The sequence below is a fragment of the Leuresthes tenuis genome, unplaced genomic scaffold (assembly GCF_036924035.1).
Source record: "Leuresthes tenuis unplaced genomic scaffold, fLeuTen1.0.hap1 SCAF_83, whole genome shotgun sequence".
NCBI lineage: Eukaryota > Metazoa > Chordata > Actinopteri > Atheriniformes > Atherinopsidae > Leuresthes > Leuresthes tenuis.
Window position 1 is genome coordinate 36,851 of NW_027325437.1, and position 17,652 is coordinate 54,502.

The 17,652-nt window shown below is 41.9% G+C and overlaps 4 non-coding genes across 4 annotated transcripts; all 4 read left to right on the top strand.

Moving 5' to 3' along the window:
- Positions 1–12,180: 12,180 nt before the first annotated feature.
- Positions 12,181–12,294, top strand: LOC140286335 (U5 spliceosomal RNA). The gene has a single exon (XR_011911172.1). It is a non-coding gene; the product is annotated as a U5 spliceosomal RNA (small nuclear RNA).
- A 308-nt stretch (positions 12,295–12,602) lies between these two features.
- On the top strand, positions 12,603–12,786 carry LOC140286310 (U2 spliceosomal RNA). The gene has a single exon (XR_011911149.1). It is a non-coding gene; the product is annotated as a U2 spliceosomal RNA (small nuclear RNA).
- Positions 12,787–15,070: 2,284 nt separating this feature from the next.
- LOC140286326 (U5 spliceosomal RNA) lies at positions 15,071–15,184 on the top strand. The gene has a single exon (XR_011911164.1). It is a non-coding gene; the product is annotated as a U5 spliceosomal RNA (small nuclear RNA).
- A 316-nt stretch (positions 15,185–15,500) lies between these two features.
- LOC140286344 (U2 spliceosomal RNA) lies at positions 15,501–15,691 on the top strand. The gene has a single exon (XR_011911180.1). It is a non-coding gene; the product is annotated as a U2 spliceosomal RNA (small nuclear RNA).
- The last annotated feature ends 1,961 nt before the right edge of the window (positions 15,692–17,652 follow it).

A 17,652-nucleotide genomic window follows, 5' to 3' on the forward strand; every position in this document is an offset into this window, starting at 1 on the left:
ACACACACATTTCTGAATTGAGAAAGGAAATTATTTTAGAGGAAGCACTAGAGTTTAGATCCCACATTTGTTGATAGGCATTCATTTATTTCTTCACTTCTGATGAAGTTTCAACAATAAACAACAAACTTTGTATTATGAGAAAGAACCAGACTCATTCTTCAGGAATCCGAAAATAAGCTCTATTTTACGAGTTATGCACGAATTCGGATTCTCCTATAAAACCTTAACTCTAACCAAGTTAAGACTGCTTTGTCCTTCATATTTATTCATGTCTAATCAAGTTTCAACGATAAACAACGTTGTACTTTGTACTTCTTCAGCAATAAGCATCTCTCGACATATGACGAAATACAGATTTTGCTATAAAATTAATTCCTTCTATCAGCCTGACTCAAAACTGTTTGTCCTCCTTATTTATCCACTTCAAATCAAGTTTCAACAATTAAAAAAATGTTGTAGTTTGAGAAAAAACAACTTAATCTTAAGCAATCAGTAGGGTAAGAAAGGGTAAGAAAAGGTGCAAATGCCAACCATACATCACTAAAAGGTGGAGCGGAAGTATTCGGCTGCAAGTAGGTGCGAATGCCTGACAATGTATGATCAAAAGAGGGAGCGGAGGTTTTCGGCTGCAAGGTCTGAATGTCCAACCATAATTTGTAAAAACCGGGGAAGAAAAGGCTCGAAAGCCCGACTATACACCATCAAAAGCGGGAGCGGAGGTGTTCGGCTGCAAGTAGGTGTGAATGTTCGACCATAATTTGTAAAAAGCGGGTAAGAAAAGGTTCGAATGCCCGACTATATATTAACCAAAGCAGGAGGAGAGGTCTTCGGATAAGAGTGGGTGAGAATTTACAACCATAATCTATAAAATGCGGTGAAAAAAAAGGTGTGAATACCCCATAGAACACTAAAAGGTAGAGCGGAAGTGTTCGGCTGCAAGAAGGTGTGAATGTCTGACCATAGTTTGTAAAAAGCGGGTAAGAAAAGGTTCGAATGCCCGAACATACACCATCAAAGGAGGGAGCGGAGGTGTTCCGCTGTAAGAAGGTGTGAATGTCCGACCATAGTTGGCAAAAAGCAGGTAAGAAAAGGTTAAAATACCCGATTGTACACAATCAATAGCGGGAGCAGAGTTGTTCCGCTACTAAAAGGTGTGAAAGTCCGGCCATGGTTTGTAAAAAGCGGGTAAGAAAAGGTGCGAATGCCCGACAATGTATGATCAAAAGAGGGAGCGGAGGTTTTCGGCTGAAACAAGGTCTGAATGTCCATCCATATTTTGTAAAAATCTGGGAAGAAAAGGCTCGAAAGCCCGACTATACACCATCAACAGCTGGAGCGGAGGTGTTCAGCTGCAAGAAGGTCTGAATGTCCATCAATAATTGCTAGAAAACATGGAAGAGAATTTTCGAATATCAAACCGCACATGATCATAAGCGGGAGAGGAGGTGTTCAAATGCAAGAAGGTGTGAATGTCCACCCATAATTACTGCAAAATGGGTAAGAAAAGGTACGAATGCCCAACCATACATGATCCTAACAGGGAGCGGAGGTGTTTGGCTGCGACAAGGTGTGTTTGTCCACCCATAATTAATGAAAAGCGGGCAACAAGTAGGTTTGAATACCCATCATCAAAAGCAGGAGTGGATGTGTTCGGCTACAAGAAGGTTTGAATGTCTGACCATAGTTTGTAAAAAGCGGGTAAGAAAAGGTTCGAATGCCCGAACATACACCATCAAAGGAGGGAGCGGAGGTGTTCCGCTGTAAGAAGGTGGGAATGTCCAACAGTAATTGGCAAAAAGCGGGTAAGAAAAGGTTAAAATACCCTATTGTACACAATCAATAGCGGGAGCAGAGTTGTTCCGCTACTAAAAGGTGTCAAAGTCCGACCATGAATTGAAAAAGCAGGTAAGAAAAGGTGCGAATGCCCGACAATGTATGATCAAAAGAGGGAGCGGAGGTTTTCAGCTGAAAGAAGGTCTGAATGTCCATCCATAATTTGTAAAAATCGGGGAAGAAAAGGCTCGAAAGCCCGACTATACACCATCAACAGCTGGAGCGGAGGTGTTCAGCTGCAAGAAGGTCTGAATGTCCATCAATAATTGCTAGAAAACATGGAAGAGAATTTTCGAATATCAAACTGCACATGATCATAAGCGGGAGAGGAGGTGTTAAAATGCAAAAAGGTGTGAATGTCCACCCATAATTACTGCAAAATGGGTAAGAAAAGGTACGAATGCCCAACCATACATCATCAAAAGCAGGAGTGGATGTGTTCGGCTACAAGAAGGTTTTAATGTCCGACCATAGTTTGTAAAAAGCGGGTAAGAAAAGGTTAGAATGCCCGAACATACACCATCAAAAGAGGGAGCGGAGGTGTTCCACTGTAAGAAGGTAAGAATGTCTGACCATAGTTGGTAAAAAGCGGGTAAGAAAAGGTGAAAATACCCGACTGTACACAATCAATAGCGGGAGCGGAGTTGTTTGGCTACTAAAAGGTGTGAAAGTCCGACCCTGGTTTGTAAAAAGCGGGTAAGAGAAGGTGCGAATGCCCGACAATGTATGATCAAAAGAGGGAGCGGAGGTTTTCGGCTGCAAGAAGGTCTGAATGTCCAACAATAATTTTGTAAAAACCGGGGAAGAAAAGGCTCGAAAGCCCGACTATACATCATCAAAAGCGGGAGCGGAGGTGTTCAGCTGCAAGAAGGTCTGAATGTCCATCAATAATTGCTAGAAAACATGAAAGAAATTTTTCGAATATCAAAGCACACATCATCATAAGCGGGAGAGGAGGTGTTCAGCTGCAAGAAGGTGTGAATGTCCGACCATAGTTTGTAAAAAATGGGTAAGAAAAGGTGCGAATGCTCAACCATACATCATCAAAAGCAGGAGTGGATGTGTTCGGCTAAAAGAAGTTTTGAATGTCCGACCATAGTTCGTAAAATGCGGGTAAGAAAAGGTTCGAATGCCCGAACATACACCATCAAAAGAGGGAGCGGAGGTGTTCCGCTGTAAGACGGTGTGAATGTCCAACAATAGTTGGTAAAAAGCGGGTAAGAAAAGGTTAAAATACCCGACTGTACACAATCAATAGCGGGAGCGGAGTTGTTCGGCTACAAGAAGGTGTGAACGTCCGACCATGGTTTGTAAAAAGCGGGTAAGAAAAGGTTCGAATGCCCGAATATATACCATCAAAAGCGGAAGCGGAGGTGTTCGGCTGCAAGAAGGTGTGAACGTCCAACCAAAGTTTGTAAAAAGCAGTGAAGAAAAGTTTCGAATATCCAACCAAACATAATCAAAAGCGGGAGCAGAGCTGTTCGACTGCAAGTAGGTGTGAATGTCAGATCATAATTTGCAAAAAGCTGATGAGAAAGGGTGAGAATGCCCGACTATACACCATCAAATGCGGGAGCGGAAGTGTTCGGCTGTGAGTAGGTGTGAATGTCAAACCATAATTGCTGAAAAATGTGTTAGAAAAGACTAGAATGCCGGACCATACATCATCAAAAGCTGGAAAAGTGGTGTTCGGCTGCAAGTAGGTGTGAATGTCCAGCCATAATTACTCACAAACCGGTAAAAAAAGGTAGTATTGCCAGACCATACATTATCAAAACAGGGAGCGGAGGTGGTTCAGCTGCAAGGTGTGAATGTCTGACTAAAGTTTATAAAAAGCGGGTAAGACAAGGTGCGAATGCCTGACAATGTATGATCAAATGAGGGAGCGGAGGTTTTCGGCTGCAAGGTCTGAATGTACAACCATAATTTGTAAAAACCGGGGAAGAAAAGGCTCGAAAGCCCGACTATACACCATCAAAAGCGGGAGCGGAGGTGTTCGGCTGCAAGTAGGTGTGAATGTTCGACCATAATTTGTAAAAAGCGGGTAAGAAAAGGTTTGAATGCCCGACTATATATTAACAAAAGCAGGAGGAGAGGTCTTCGGATAAGAGTGGGTGAGAATTTCCAACCATAATCAATAAAATGCGGTGAAAAAAAAGGTGTGAATACCCCATAGAACACTAAAAGGTGGAGCAGAAGTGTTCGGCTGCAAGAAGGTGTGACTGTTCGACTATATTTGGTGAAAAGCAGGTGAAGCAAGGTCTGAATGCCCAACCTTACATCATCAAAAGCGAAATCAGAGGTGTTTGGCTGCAAGAAGGCCATAGTTTGCCAAAAGCGGGTAAGCTGCGAATGACCGACTAAATATCAACAAAAGTGGGGGCGGAGGTCTTCGGATGCAAGTGGGTGGGAATATCCCACCATACAAGTATGGTGGAGAGGAAGGTGTGAATGGCCGACCATAGTAAAAAGCGGGTGAGAAAAGGTGCGAATGTCCAATCATACATGATCAAAACAGGGAGCGGAGGTGTTTGGCTGCGACAAGGTGTGTATGTCCACCCATAATTAATGAAAAGCGGGCAACAAGTAGGTTTGAATACCCATCATCAAAAGCAGGAGTGGATGTGTTCCGCTACAAGAAGGTTTGAATGTCTGACCATAGTTTGTAAAAAGCGGGTAAGAAAAGGTTCGAGTGCCCGAACATACACCATCAAAAGAGGGAGCGGAGGTGTTCCGCTGTAAGACGGTGTGAATGTCCAACCATAGTTGGTAAAAAGCGGGTAAGAAAAGGTTAAAATACCCGACAGTACACAATCAATAGCGGGAGCGGAGTTGTTCGGCTACAAGAAGGTGTGAAAGTCCGACCATGGTTTGTAAAAAGCGGGTAAGAAAAGGTGCGAATGCCCGACAATGTATGATCAAAAGAGGGAGTGGAGGTTTTCGGCTGCAAGAAGGTCTGAATGTCCAACCATAATTACTGAAAAATGGGTAAGAAAAGGTGCGAATGCCTAACCATACATCATCAAAAGAGGGAGCGGAGGTGTTCCGCTGTAAGACGGTGTGAATGTCCGACCATAGATGGTAAAAAGCGGGTAAGAAAAGGTTAAATTACCCGACTGTACACAATCAAATGAGGGAGCGGAGTTGTTCAGCTAAGAGAAGGTGTGAAAGTCCGACCTTGGTTTGTAAAAAGCGGGTAAGAAAAGGTTCGTATGCCCGAATATACACCATCAAAAGCGGAAGCGGAGGTGTTCGGCTGCAAGATATTGTGAACGTCCGACCAAAGTTTGTAAAAAGCAGTTAAGAAAAGGTTCGAATATCTAACCAAACATAAGAATGAGTCTTTTCCGCTGTAGAATGCCCGACTATAGACCATCAAATGCGGGAGCGGAGGTGTTCGGCTCTGAGTAGGTGTGAATGTCCGACCATAATTGCTGAAGAATGTGTTAGAAAAGGTAAGAATGCTGGACCATACATCATCAAAAGCGGTAGAGATGGGGTTCGGCTGCAAAATGGTGTGACTGTTCGACTAAAGTTTGTAAAAAGTGGGTAAGACAAAGTGCGAATGCCTGACAATGTATGATCAAAAGCGGGAGCGGAGGTGTTCAGCTGCAAGAAGGTCTACATGTCCATCAATAATTGCTAGAAAACATGAAAGAAACTTTTCGAAACTCAAACCGCACATGATCATAAGGGTAAGAAAAGGTTAAAATACCCGACTGTACACAATCAATAGCGGGAGCGGATGTGTTTGGCTACAAGAAGGTGTGACAGTCCGACCATGGTTTGTAAAAAGCGGGTATGAAAAGGTGCGAATGTCCGAAAATGTATGATCAAAAGAGAGAGCGGAGGTTTTCGGATACACGAAGGTTTGAATGTCCTACCATAGTTTGTAAATAGCGGGTAAGAAAAGGTTCGAATGCCCGACTATACACCATAAAAAGCGGGAGCGGAGGTGTTCCGCTGTAAGACGGTGTGAATGTCCGACCATAGTTGGTAAAAAGCGGGTAAGAAAAGGTTAAAATACCCGACTGTACACAATCAATAGCGGGAGCGGAAGTGTTCGGCTACAAGAAGGTGTGAAGAAGATGCAGTAGAAGAAGTTGAAATCCAAATACACATTGATAAATATGAAGGACAAAGCAGTTCCCACTTGCCCATAAGAAAATAAGCTTATTCTCGGATTCCTGATCCTTCAGTTTTGCTCTTTCTTCTACTGCAAAATACAATGTTGTTCTTTGTTGAAGTCGATCTAGACATTGATAAATATGAAGGAAAAAGCAGTTTTAACTTGGTTTGAGTGAATGAATTCATTTTATACATAAAATCCGAAATCGTGCAGAACTCATGAAAATAAGCTTATTCTCGGATTCCTAAAACTTTTGATTTGCTCTTTCTTTTATTGCAAAGTACAACGTTGTTTTTTTGCTTAAATATATTGAGACATTGATAAATATGAAGGAAAAAGCAGTTTTAACTTGGTTTGAGTGAATGAATTCATTTTATACATAAAATCCGAAATCGTGCAGAACTCATGAAAATAAGCTTATTCTCGGATTCCTAAAACTTTTGATTGGCTCTTTCTTTTACTGCAAAGTACAACGTTGTTTTTTTTTTTGTTTAAATCTATCGAGACATTGATAAATATGAAGGTAAAAGCCGTTTTAACATAGTTTGAGTGAAGGAATTGATTTTATAGATAAAATCCCAAATCATGCAGAACTCCTCAAAAGGGGCGTATGGCTTAATCACAAGTGTGGTTCTTTCTCATTCAGGGTAGTATGAGGAAGTTTATGCTTGAAATATATGTAGAAATGGGTACATATGAAGGACAAAGCAGTGTTAACTTAGTTTGAGTGAAGGAATTCATTTTATACATAAAATCCCAAATCATGCAGAACGTATGAAAAGAAGCTTATTCTCGGATTCCTGATCCTTCAGTTTTGCTCTTTCTTCTACTGCAAAATACAATGTTGTTCTTTGTTGAAGTCGATCTAGACATTGATAAATATGAAGGAAAAAGCAGTTTTAACTTGGTTTGAGTGAATGAATTCATTTTATACATAAAATCCGAAATCGTGCAGAACTCATGAAAATAAGCTTATTCTCGGATTCCTAAAACTTTTGATTTGCACTTTCTTTTACTGCAAAGTACAACGTTGTTTTTTGTTGAAATCTATCTAGACATTGATAAATACCAGCCGAAACTCTGCTGCCGCTTTTGATAATTTATGGTTGGGCATTCTTACCTTTTCTTACCCGCTTTTTACAAATTATGATCTTACATTCACACCTACTTGCAGTCGAACACCTTCTCATCCACTTATGATCATGTGCGGTTGGGCTTTCGCACCTTTTCTTACCCATTTTTCAGTAATTATGGGTGGACATTCAGACCTTCTTGCAGCCGAAAACCTCCGCTCCTCTTTTGATCATACATTGTCGGGCATTCACATCTTGTCTTACCCGCTTTTTACAAACTTTAGTCGGACATTCAAACCTTCTTGCAGCTGAACCACCTCCACTCCCTGTTTTGATCATATATGGTCTGGCAATAGTACCTTTTCTTACCCGTTTGTGAGTAATTATGGCTGGACATTCACACCTTCTTGCAGCCGAACACAACCTCTCCCGCTTTTGATGATATATGGTCCGGCATTCTTACCTTTTCTAACACATTTTTCAGCAATTATGGTCGGACATTCACACCTACTCACAGACGAACACCTCCGCTCCCACATTTGATAGTGTATAGTCGGGCATTCTCACCCTTTCTCATCAGCTTTTTGCAAATTATGATCTGATATTCACACCTACTTGCAGTCGAACAGCTCTGCTCCCGCTTTTGATTATGTTTGGTTGGATATTCGAACATTTTCTTAATGCTTTTTACAAACTTTGGTCGGACGTTCACACCGTCTTGCAGCCGAACACCTCCGCTTCCGCTTTTGATGGTGTATAGTCGGGCATTCGAGCCTTTTCTTACCCACCTATTACTTACTATGGTTGGACATTCAAACCTTCTTGTAGCCGAACACATCCGCTCCTGCTTTTGATGATGTGTGATTTGGCATTCGCACCTTTTCTTACCCATTTTTCAGTAATTATTGGTCGGACATTCAGACCTTCTTGCACCTGAACACCTCTGCTCCCGCTTTTGATGGTGTATAGTCGGGCTTTCGAGCCTTTTCTTCCCCCATTTTTACAAATTATGGTTGGACATTCAGACCTTGCAGCCGAAAACCTCCGCTCCCTCTTTTGATCATACATTGTCGGGCATTCGCCCCTTGTCTTACACGGTTTTTACAAACTTTAGTCAGACATTCACACCTTGCAGCTGAACCACCTCCATTCCCTGTTTTGATCATGTGTGGTCTGGAAATACTACCTTTTCTTCCCCCGTTTGTGAGTAATTATGGCTGGACATTCACACCTACTTGCAGCCGAAAAACCACCTCTCCCGCTTTTGATGATGTATTGTCCGGCATTCTAGTCTTTTCTATCACATTTTTCAGCAATTATGATCTGACATTCACACCTACTTGCAGTCGAACAGCTCTGCTCCCGCTTTTGATTATGTTCGGTTGGATATTCAAACCTTTTCGTAACTGCTTTTTACAAACTTTGGTCGGACTTTCACACCTTCTTGCAGCCGAACACCCCCGCTTCCGCTTTTGATGGTATATATTCAGGTATTCGAACCTTCTCTTACCCGCTTTTTACAAACCATGGTTGGACTTTCATACCTTCTTGTAGCTGAACAACTCCACTCCTGCTTTTGATGATTTATGGTTGGACATTCGCATCTTTTCCTACCCATTTTTCAGTAATTATGGGTGGATATTCACATCTTCTTGCAGCTGAACACCTCCTCTCCCGCTAATGATCATGTAAGGTTTGATATTCGAAAATTTTCTTTCATGTTTTAAAGCAATTATTAATGGACATTCACACCGTCTTACAGCGGAACACCTCCTCTCCCGCTTATGATCATGTACGGTTTGATATTCGAAAATTTACTTTCTTATTTTAAAGCAATTATTGATGGACATTCAAACCTTCTTTTTGATGGTGTATAGTCGGGCTTTCGAGCCTTTTCTTCCCGATTTTTACAAACCATGGTGTGACTTTCACACCTTCTTGTAGCCGAACAACTCCGCTCCCGCTATTGATTGTGTACAGTCGGGTATTTTAACCTTTTCTTACCCGCTTTTTACCAACTATGGTTTGACATTCACACCGTCTTACAGCGGAACACCTCTGCTCCCGCTTTTGATCATGTAAGGTTTGATATTCGAAAATTTTCTTTCATGTTTTAAAGCAATTATTAATGGACATTCACACCTACTTGCAGCCGAACACCACCTCTCCCGCTTTTGATGATGTATGGACCGGCATTCTTACCTTTTCTAACACATTTTTCAGCAATTATGGTTGGAGAATCACACCTACTCACAGCCGAACAACTCCGCTACCGCATTTGATGGTGTATAGTTGGGATTTCTCACCCTTTTTCATCAGCTTTTTGCAAATTATTCTCTGACATTCACACCTACTTGCAGTCGAACAGCTCTGCTCCCGCTTTTGATTATGTTTGGTTAGATATTCGAACCTTTTCTTAACTGCTTTTTTACAAACCTTGGTCGGACGTTCACACCTTCTTGCAGCCGAACACCTACGCTTCCGGTTTTGATAGTGTATATTCGGGCATACGAACCTTTTCTTACCCGCTTTTTACAAACCATGGTCGGACTTTCACACCTTCTCTTAGCTGAACAACTCCGCTCCCTCTTTTGATTGTGTACAGTCGGGTATTTTAACCTTTTCTTACCCGCTTTTTACCAACTATGATCGGACATTCACACCGTCTTACAGCGGAACACCTCCGCTCCCTCTTTTGATGGTGTATGTTCGGGCATTCGAACCTTTTCTTACCCGCTTTTTACAAACTATGGTCAGACATTCACACCTTCTTGCAGCCGAACACTTCCGCTCTACCTTTTAGTGTTCTATGGGGTATTCACACCTTTTTTTTCACCGCATTTTATAGATTATGGTTGTAAATTCTCACCCACTCTTATCCGAAGACCTCTCCTCCTGCTTTGGTTAATATATAGTCGGGCATTCGAACCTTTTCTTACCCGCTTTTTACAAATTATGGTCGAACATTCACACCTACTTGCAGCCGAACACCTCCGCTCCCGCTTTTGATGGTGTATAGTCGGGCTTTCGAGCCTTTTCTTCCCCGGTTTTTACAAATTATGTTTGGACATTCAGACCTTGCAGCCGAAAACCTCCGCTCCCTCTTTTGATCATACATTGTCAGGCATTCGCACCTACTTGCAGCCGAATACTTCCGCTCCACCTTTTAGTGATGTATGGTTGGCATTTGCACCTTTTCTTACCCTTTCTTACCCTACTGATTGCTTAAGATTAAGTTGTTTTTTCTCAAACTACAACATTTTTTTAATTGTTGAAACTTGATTTGAAGTGGATAAATAAGGAGGACAAACAGTTTTGAGTCAGGCTGATAGAAGGAATTAATTTTATAGCAAAATCTGTATTTCGTCATATGTCGAGAGATGCTTATTGCTGAAGAAGTACAAAGTACAACGTTGTTTATCGTTGAAACTTGATTAGACATGAATAAATATGAAGGACAAAGCAGTCTTAACTTGGTTAGAGTTAAGGTTTTATAGGAGAATCCGAATTCGTGCATAACTCGTAAAATAGAGCTTATTTTCGGATTCCTGAAGAATGAGTCTGGTTCTTTCTCATAATACAAAGTTTGTTGTTTATTGTTGAAACTTCATCAGAAGTGAAGAAATAAATGAATGCCTATCAACAAATGTGGGATCTAAACTCTAGTGCTTCCTCTAAAATAATTTCCTTTCTCAATTCAGAAATGTGTGTGTGTAAGTTACAACACCCGTGACACCAAAACGGCTTTCTTTTCTCTCTTTTCTCTACACTCTGCACTGTGAGAACACACACCAAATCAGAAAGGCTTTTTTCTCTCTTTTCTACATTATGGACTGTGGGGACACAAAACCGATCTCTCTTTTTTTTTTTGATTGTGTGCCAGGGCGTTGTCTCACGTATTAGATTATGCTTACGATACGAATGGGTTTATCAGTCACATCAGAATCCATACATACTGATCCTCCCGTAATAAAATGGTCGGATCTTATCAAACACACTTTGTTTCTTGTGACAATCAAGTCAGCGAAACAGCGTATACACGTCAAGACACTGAATCAAGTTTGCCACAAGAACTCATAAGTTTGGCAGTATTGCTCTGCCGTCAGCAATCATACACCCATTTTATTTTCGTGAGACATGTGCAGGCACCTGTTCATCTACTGTTCTATCACTATGAATTAGTTTATCTATTATCAATAAGGATACTTCTACAACTACTATCAAAGTATGTCCAGACTTCTTATGTTGTCAGTTGCTATATATGAATAAGTGGGTAGCTACTGACAAGCATTAAGCATGTCACACAGCCCAAACATATAACATTTCAGGACACACCACACAGTTAACAACCACCGTGAAGTGTCAAAGCCCAAATATGTAACATTCAACAGGACACTTACACAAGACATTCTAATCAAACAGTCAGACAACATACAAGAACATATACCCCAGCCGGCATTGCTCCCTGCCTATTTTCCTACAGCTCACTATGTGTGCGCACACCTTTATTCACAAACTCTTCAACTTATACTCTTTTACCAAAGCTGCTACAGCTCGATTGGCCGAATACCCTTAGATCCTATTTCGGTGAATTTGACATCTGCCTTACATGTAACAGATTAGCGGTTTAGCAGTTTTAATTTAGTTTGAGTGAAGGAATTCATTTTATAGCAAAATCCGAAATCGTGAAGAACTCATGAAAGTAAGCTTATTCTCGGATTCCTGAAACTTTAGATTTGCTCTTTCTTTTACTGCAAAGTACAACGTTGTTTTTTTTTTGTTTAAATCTTTCTAGACATGGTAAATATGAAGGACAAAGCAGTTTTAACATAGTTTGAGTGAAGGAATTCATTTTATAGATAAAATCCCAAGAGTCTGCTGAGAAAAGAGAGTGAATGCGAAGTAGACTTTAACACGGCTCTGGGAGCGAGCCGAGTGTGGGCTAACCGGGAGAATTGCTTGAAAGAAACGCGACACCGAATGAGCGGTCAGAACAAAGCCTCAATACGGTGTTCCCGTGGTGTTTTTGTTGCTGCCTTGTCGATTGCACAGGGGCAAGCGTTTCAACCAAGCAACGCTCACCATGGGGAAGGTGGCTATGGCAACTAGCCTGATGCCCTGCTCCCGCAGTGACGGATAATCGTACTCTGGTTTCTCTTCATAACATACAAGTCTTTCGCCTTTTACTAAAGACTTTCGTGGAGAGCAGCACTAATGAGTTGTTTCTATTTTTGGCAGGCTTTACCTTTGCGGGTGAAGCCCTTTCTGTCTGTGCAAAAGAAATCTTGTTACTGTGCAGAGTGACTTCTCTGAGTAGAGTCGCCTTACTTGTTGCGATTTTGCCGATGTTCGAAGCTGGAGTGCAAAGTTGTTGCTTGAATGGTGCTTGCTGGAGCATGCGGGAGTGCAAAGTTATACCATTTAAAAGGGCTGAAGAGTGCTCAGTGCAGCGGGTGGGCGGAGGTGCAACGTGACACTCTGGCCACCTATGGCCATAAAAAGAACACTGCTACAAGTGCGCATTGTGCCAGCAAGGGCCCTCGGACCTGAAACAGTGGACAGTTATCGCTTCTCGGCCTTTTGGCTAAGATCAAGTGTAGTATCTGTTCTTATCAGTTTAATGTGTCCTCTATACGAGGACTACATATTAAATGGATTTTTAAGAATAGGAGTTGAAAAAGAAGCTTGCTCCGTTCACTCCAAGCATCGACCCAGTACTGCAGTGCCGCTGGGAACGGTGCGCTCTTCTCTGCTCTTGTGAAAAAGCAAACAGCGGTGCAGGATGGAAGTTTCAGGGAGACCAAGATGAAACTTTCTTTTAATCTGCTGAGAAAAGAGAGTGAATGCGAAGTAGACTTTAACACAGCTCTGGAAGCGAGCCGAGTGTGGGCTAACCGGGAGAATTGCTTGAAAGAAACGTGACACCGAATGAGTGGTCAGAACAAAGCCTCAATACGGTGTTCCCGTGGTGTTTGTGGCTGCCTTGTCTTTTGCACAGAGTAAAAGACAAGGCAGCCATCGAATAGGGCCCGATTGTTCCTACTTGGTCAGCCGAGGAGCAAGGGGGGGGAGCAAGCGTCTCAACCAAGCAAATCTCACCAAGTAGGAACAATCGGGCCCTATTCGATTGCTGCAACACCTGAAAGAGATATTGATGCGACACCCGATCAAAAGCTTTTTCAAAGTCTAAATTTAAGATGACAAGCCGGGTGTTTCTGTCTCTAGCGTAATCAATGATGTCTCGAATCAGTACGAGGCTGTCGGTGAGTTGTCTCTCTGAGATGGCACAAGCCTGGTCTGGGTGAATTACCTCCTCTAAAACAGAGGACATCCGTGTCGTTAAAACCTTGCTAAAAAGTTTACAGTCAAAGTTTAAAAGTGTGATGGGCCTCCAATTCTTTAGGTCAGTCTTATCATTTTTATCAGAAGTGAAGAAATAAATGAATGCCTATCAACAAATGTTGGATCTAAACTCTAGTGCTTCCTCTAAAATAATTTCCTTTCTCAATTTAGAAATGTGTGTGTGTAAGTCACAACACCCGTGACACCAAAACGGCTTTCTTTTCTCTACACTCTGCACTGTGAGCACACACACCAAATCAGAAAGGCTTTTTTCTCTCTTTTCTACATTATGGACTGTGGGGACACCAAACCGCTCTCTCTTTTTTTTTTTATCGTGTGCCAGGGCGTTGTCTCACGTATTAGATTGTGCTTAAGATACGAATGGGTTTTATCAGTCACATCAGAATCCATACATACTGATCCTCCCGTAATAAAATGGTCGGATCTTATCAAACACACTTTGTTTCTTGTGACAATCAAGTCAGCGAAACAGCGTATACACGTCAAGACACTGAATCAAGTTTGCCACAAGAACTCATAAGTTTGGCAGTATTGCTCTGCCGTCAGCAATCATACATCAATTTTATTTTCGTGAGACATGTGCAGGCACCTGTTCATCTACTGTTCTATCACTATGAATTAGTTTATCTATTATCAATAAGGATACTTCTACAACTACTCTATCAAAGTATGTCCGGACTTCTTACGTTGTCAGTTGCTATATATGAATAAGTGGGTAGCTACTGAGAAGCATTAAGCATGTCACACAGCCCAAACATATAACATTTCAGGACACACCACACAGTTAACAACCACAGTGAAGCGTGTCAAAGCCCAGACATGTAACATTCAACAGGACACTTACACAACACATTCAAATCAAACAGTCAGACAACATACAAGAACATATACCCCAGTCGGCATTGCTCCCTGCCTATTTTCCTACAGCTCACCATGTGTGCGCACACCTTTATTCACAAACTCTTCAACTTATACTCTTTTACCGAAGCTGCTACAGCTCGATTGGCCGAATACCGAATAATCCTAATTCGGTGAATTTGACATCTGCCTTACATGTAACAGATTAGCGGTTTAGCAGTTTTAATTTAGTTTGAGTGAAGGAATTCATTTTATAGCAAAATCCGAAATCGTGAAGAACTCATGAAAGTAAGCTTATTCTCGGATTCCTGAAACTTTAGATTTGCTATTTCTTTTACTGCAAAGTACAACGTTGGTTTTTTTGTTTAAATCTTTCAAGACATGGTAAATATGAAGGACAAAGCAGTTTTAACATAGTTTGAGTGAAGGAATTCATTTTATTGATAAAATCCCAAAAGTCTGCTGAGAAAAGAGAGTGAATGCGAAGTAGACTTTAACACGGCTCTGGGAGCGAGCCGAGTGCGGGCTAACCGGGAGAATTGCTTGAAAGAAACGCGACACCGAATGAGCGGTCAGAACAAAGCCTCAATACGGTTTTCCCGTGGTGTTTTTGTTGCTGCCTTGTCTTTTGCACAGAGTAAAAGACAAGGCAGCCATCGAATAGGGCCCGATTGTTCCTACTTGGTCAGCCGAGGAGCAAGGGGGGGGGGGGGGGGGGGGGGGGCAAGCGTCTCAACCAAGCAAAGCTCACCATGGGGAAGGTGGCTATGCCAACTAGCCTGATGCCCTGCTCCCGCAGTGACGGATTATCGTACTCTGGTTTCTCTTCATAACGTACAAGTCTTTCGCCTTTTACTAAAGACTTCTGTGGAGAGCAGCACTAATGAGTTGTTTCTATTTTTGGCAGGCTTTACCTTTGCGGGTGAAGCCCTTTCTGTCTGTGCAAAAGAAATCTTGTTACTGTGCAGAGTGACTTCTCTGAGTAGAGTCGCCTTACTTGTTGCGACTGTGCCGATGTTCGAAGCTGGAGTGCAAAGTTGTTGCTTGAATGGTGCTTGCTGGAGCGTGCGGGAGTGCAAAGTTATACCATTTAAAAGGGCTGAAGAGTGCTCAGTGCAGCAGGTGGGCGGAGGTGCAAAGTGACACTCTGGCCACCTATGGCCATAAAAAGAACAGGGGTGTTAGCGGACAAGTGCGCATTGTGCCAGGAAGGGCCCTCGGACGTGAACCAGTGGACAGTTGTCGCTTCTCGGCCTTTTGGCTAAGATCAAGTGTAGTATCTGTTCTTATCAGTTTAATATCTGATATGTCCTCTATACGAGGACTACATATTAAATGGATTTTTAGCAATAGGAGTTGAAAAAGTAGCTTGCTCCGTTCACTCCAAGCATTGACCCCGTACTGCAGTGCCGCTGGGAACGGTGCGCTCTTCTCTACTCTTGTGAAAAAGCAAACAGCGGTGCAGGATGCAAGTTTCAGGGAGCCCAAGATGAAACTTTCTTTTAATCTGCTGAGAAAAGAGAGTGAATGCGAAGTAGACTTTAACACAGCTCTGGAAGCGAGCCGAGTGTGGGCTAACCGGGAGAATTGCTTGAAAGAAACGTGACACCGAATGAGTGGTCAGAACAAAGCCTCAATACGGTGTTCCCGTGGTGTTTGTGGCTGCCTTGTCTTTTGCACAGAGTAAAAGACAAGGCAGCCATCGAATAGGGCCCGATTGTTCCTACTTGGTCAGCCGAGGAGCAAGGGGGGGGAGCAAGCGTCTCAACCAAGCAAATCTCACCAAGTAGGAACAATCGGGCCCTATTCGATTGCTGCAACACCTGAAAGAGATATTGATGCGACACCCGATCAAAAGCTTTTTCAAAGTCTAAATTTAAGATGACAAGCCGGGTGTTTCTGTCTCTAGCGTAATCAATGATGTCTCGAATCAGTACGAGGCTGTCGGTGAGTTGTCTCTCTGAGATGGCACAAGCCTGGTCTGGGTGAATTACCTCCTCTAAAACAGAGGACATCCGTGTCGTTAAAACCTTGCTAAAAAGTTTACAGTCAAAGTTTAAAAGTGTGATGGGCCTCCAATTCTTTAGGTCAGTCTTATCATTTTTATCAGAAGTGAAGAAATAAATGAATGCCTATCAACAAATGTTGGATCTAAACTCTAGTGCTTCCTCTAAAATAATTTCCTTTCTCAATTTAGAAATGTGTGTGTGTAAGTCACAACACCCGTGACACCAAAACGGCTTTCTTTTCTCTACACTCTGCACTGTGAGCACACACACCAAATCAGAAAGGCTTTTTTCTCTCTTTTCTACATTATGGACTGTGGGGACACCAAACCGCTCTCTCTTTTTTTTTTTATCGTGTGCCAGGGCGTTGTCTCACGTATTAGATTGTGCTTAAGATACGAATGGGTTTTATCAGTCACATCAGAATCCATACATACTGATCCTCCCGTAATAAAATGGTCGGATCTTATCAAACACACTTTGTTTCTTGTGACAATCAAGTCAGCGAAACAGCGTATACACGTCAAGACACTGAATCAAGTTTGCCACAAGAACTCATAAGTTTGGCAGTATTGCTCTGCCGTCAGCAATCATACATCAATTTTATTTTCGTGAGACATGTGCAGGCACCTGTTCATCTACTGTTCTATCACTATGAATTAGTTTATCTATTATCAATAAGGATACTTCTACAACTACTCTATCAAAGTATGTCCGGACTTCTTACGTTGTCAGTTGCTATATATGAATAAGTGGGTAGCTACTGAGAAGCATTAAGCATGTCACACAGCCCAAACATATAACATTTCAGGACACACCACACAGTTAACAACCACAGTGAAGCGTGTCAAAGCCCAGACATGTAACATTCAACAGGACACTTACACAACACATTCAAATCAAACAGTCAGACAACATACAAGAACATATACCCCAGTCGGCATTGCTCCCTGCCTATTTTCCTACAGCTCACCATGTGTGCGCACACCTTTATTCACAAACTCTTCAACTTATACTCTTTTACCGAAGCTGCTACAGCTCGATTGGCCGAATACCGAATAATCCTAATTCGGTGAATTTGACATCTGCCTTACATGTAACAGATTAGCGGTTTAGCAGTTTTAATTTAGTTTGAGTGAAGGAATTCATTTTATAGCAAAATCCGAAATCGTGAAGAACTCATGAAAGTAAGCTTATTCTCGGATTCCTGAAACTTTAGATTTGCTATTTCTTTTACTGCAAAGTACAACGTTGGTTTTTTTGTTTAAATCTTTCAAGACATGGTAAATATGAAGGACAAAGCAGTTTTAACATAGTTTGAGTGAAGGAATTCATTTTATTGATAAAATCCCAAAAGTCTGCTGAGAAAAGAGAGTGAATGCGAAGT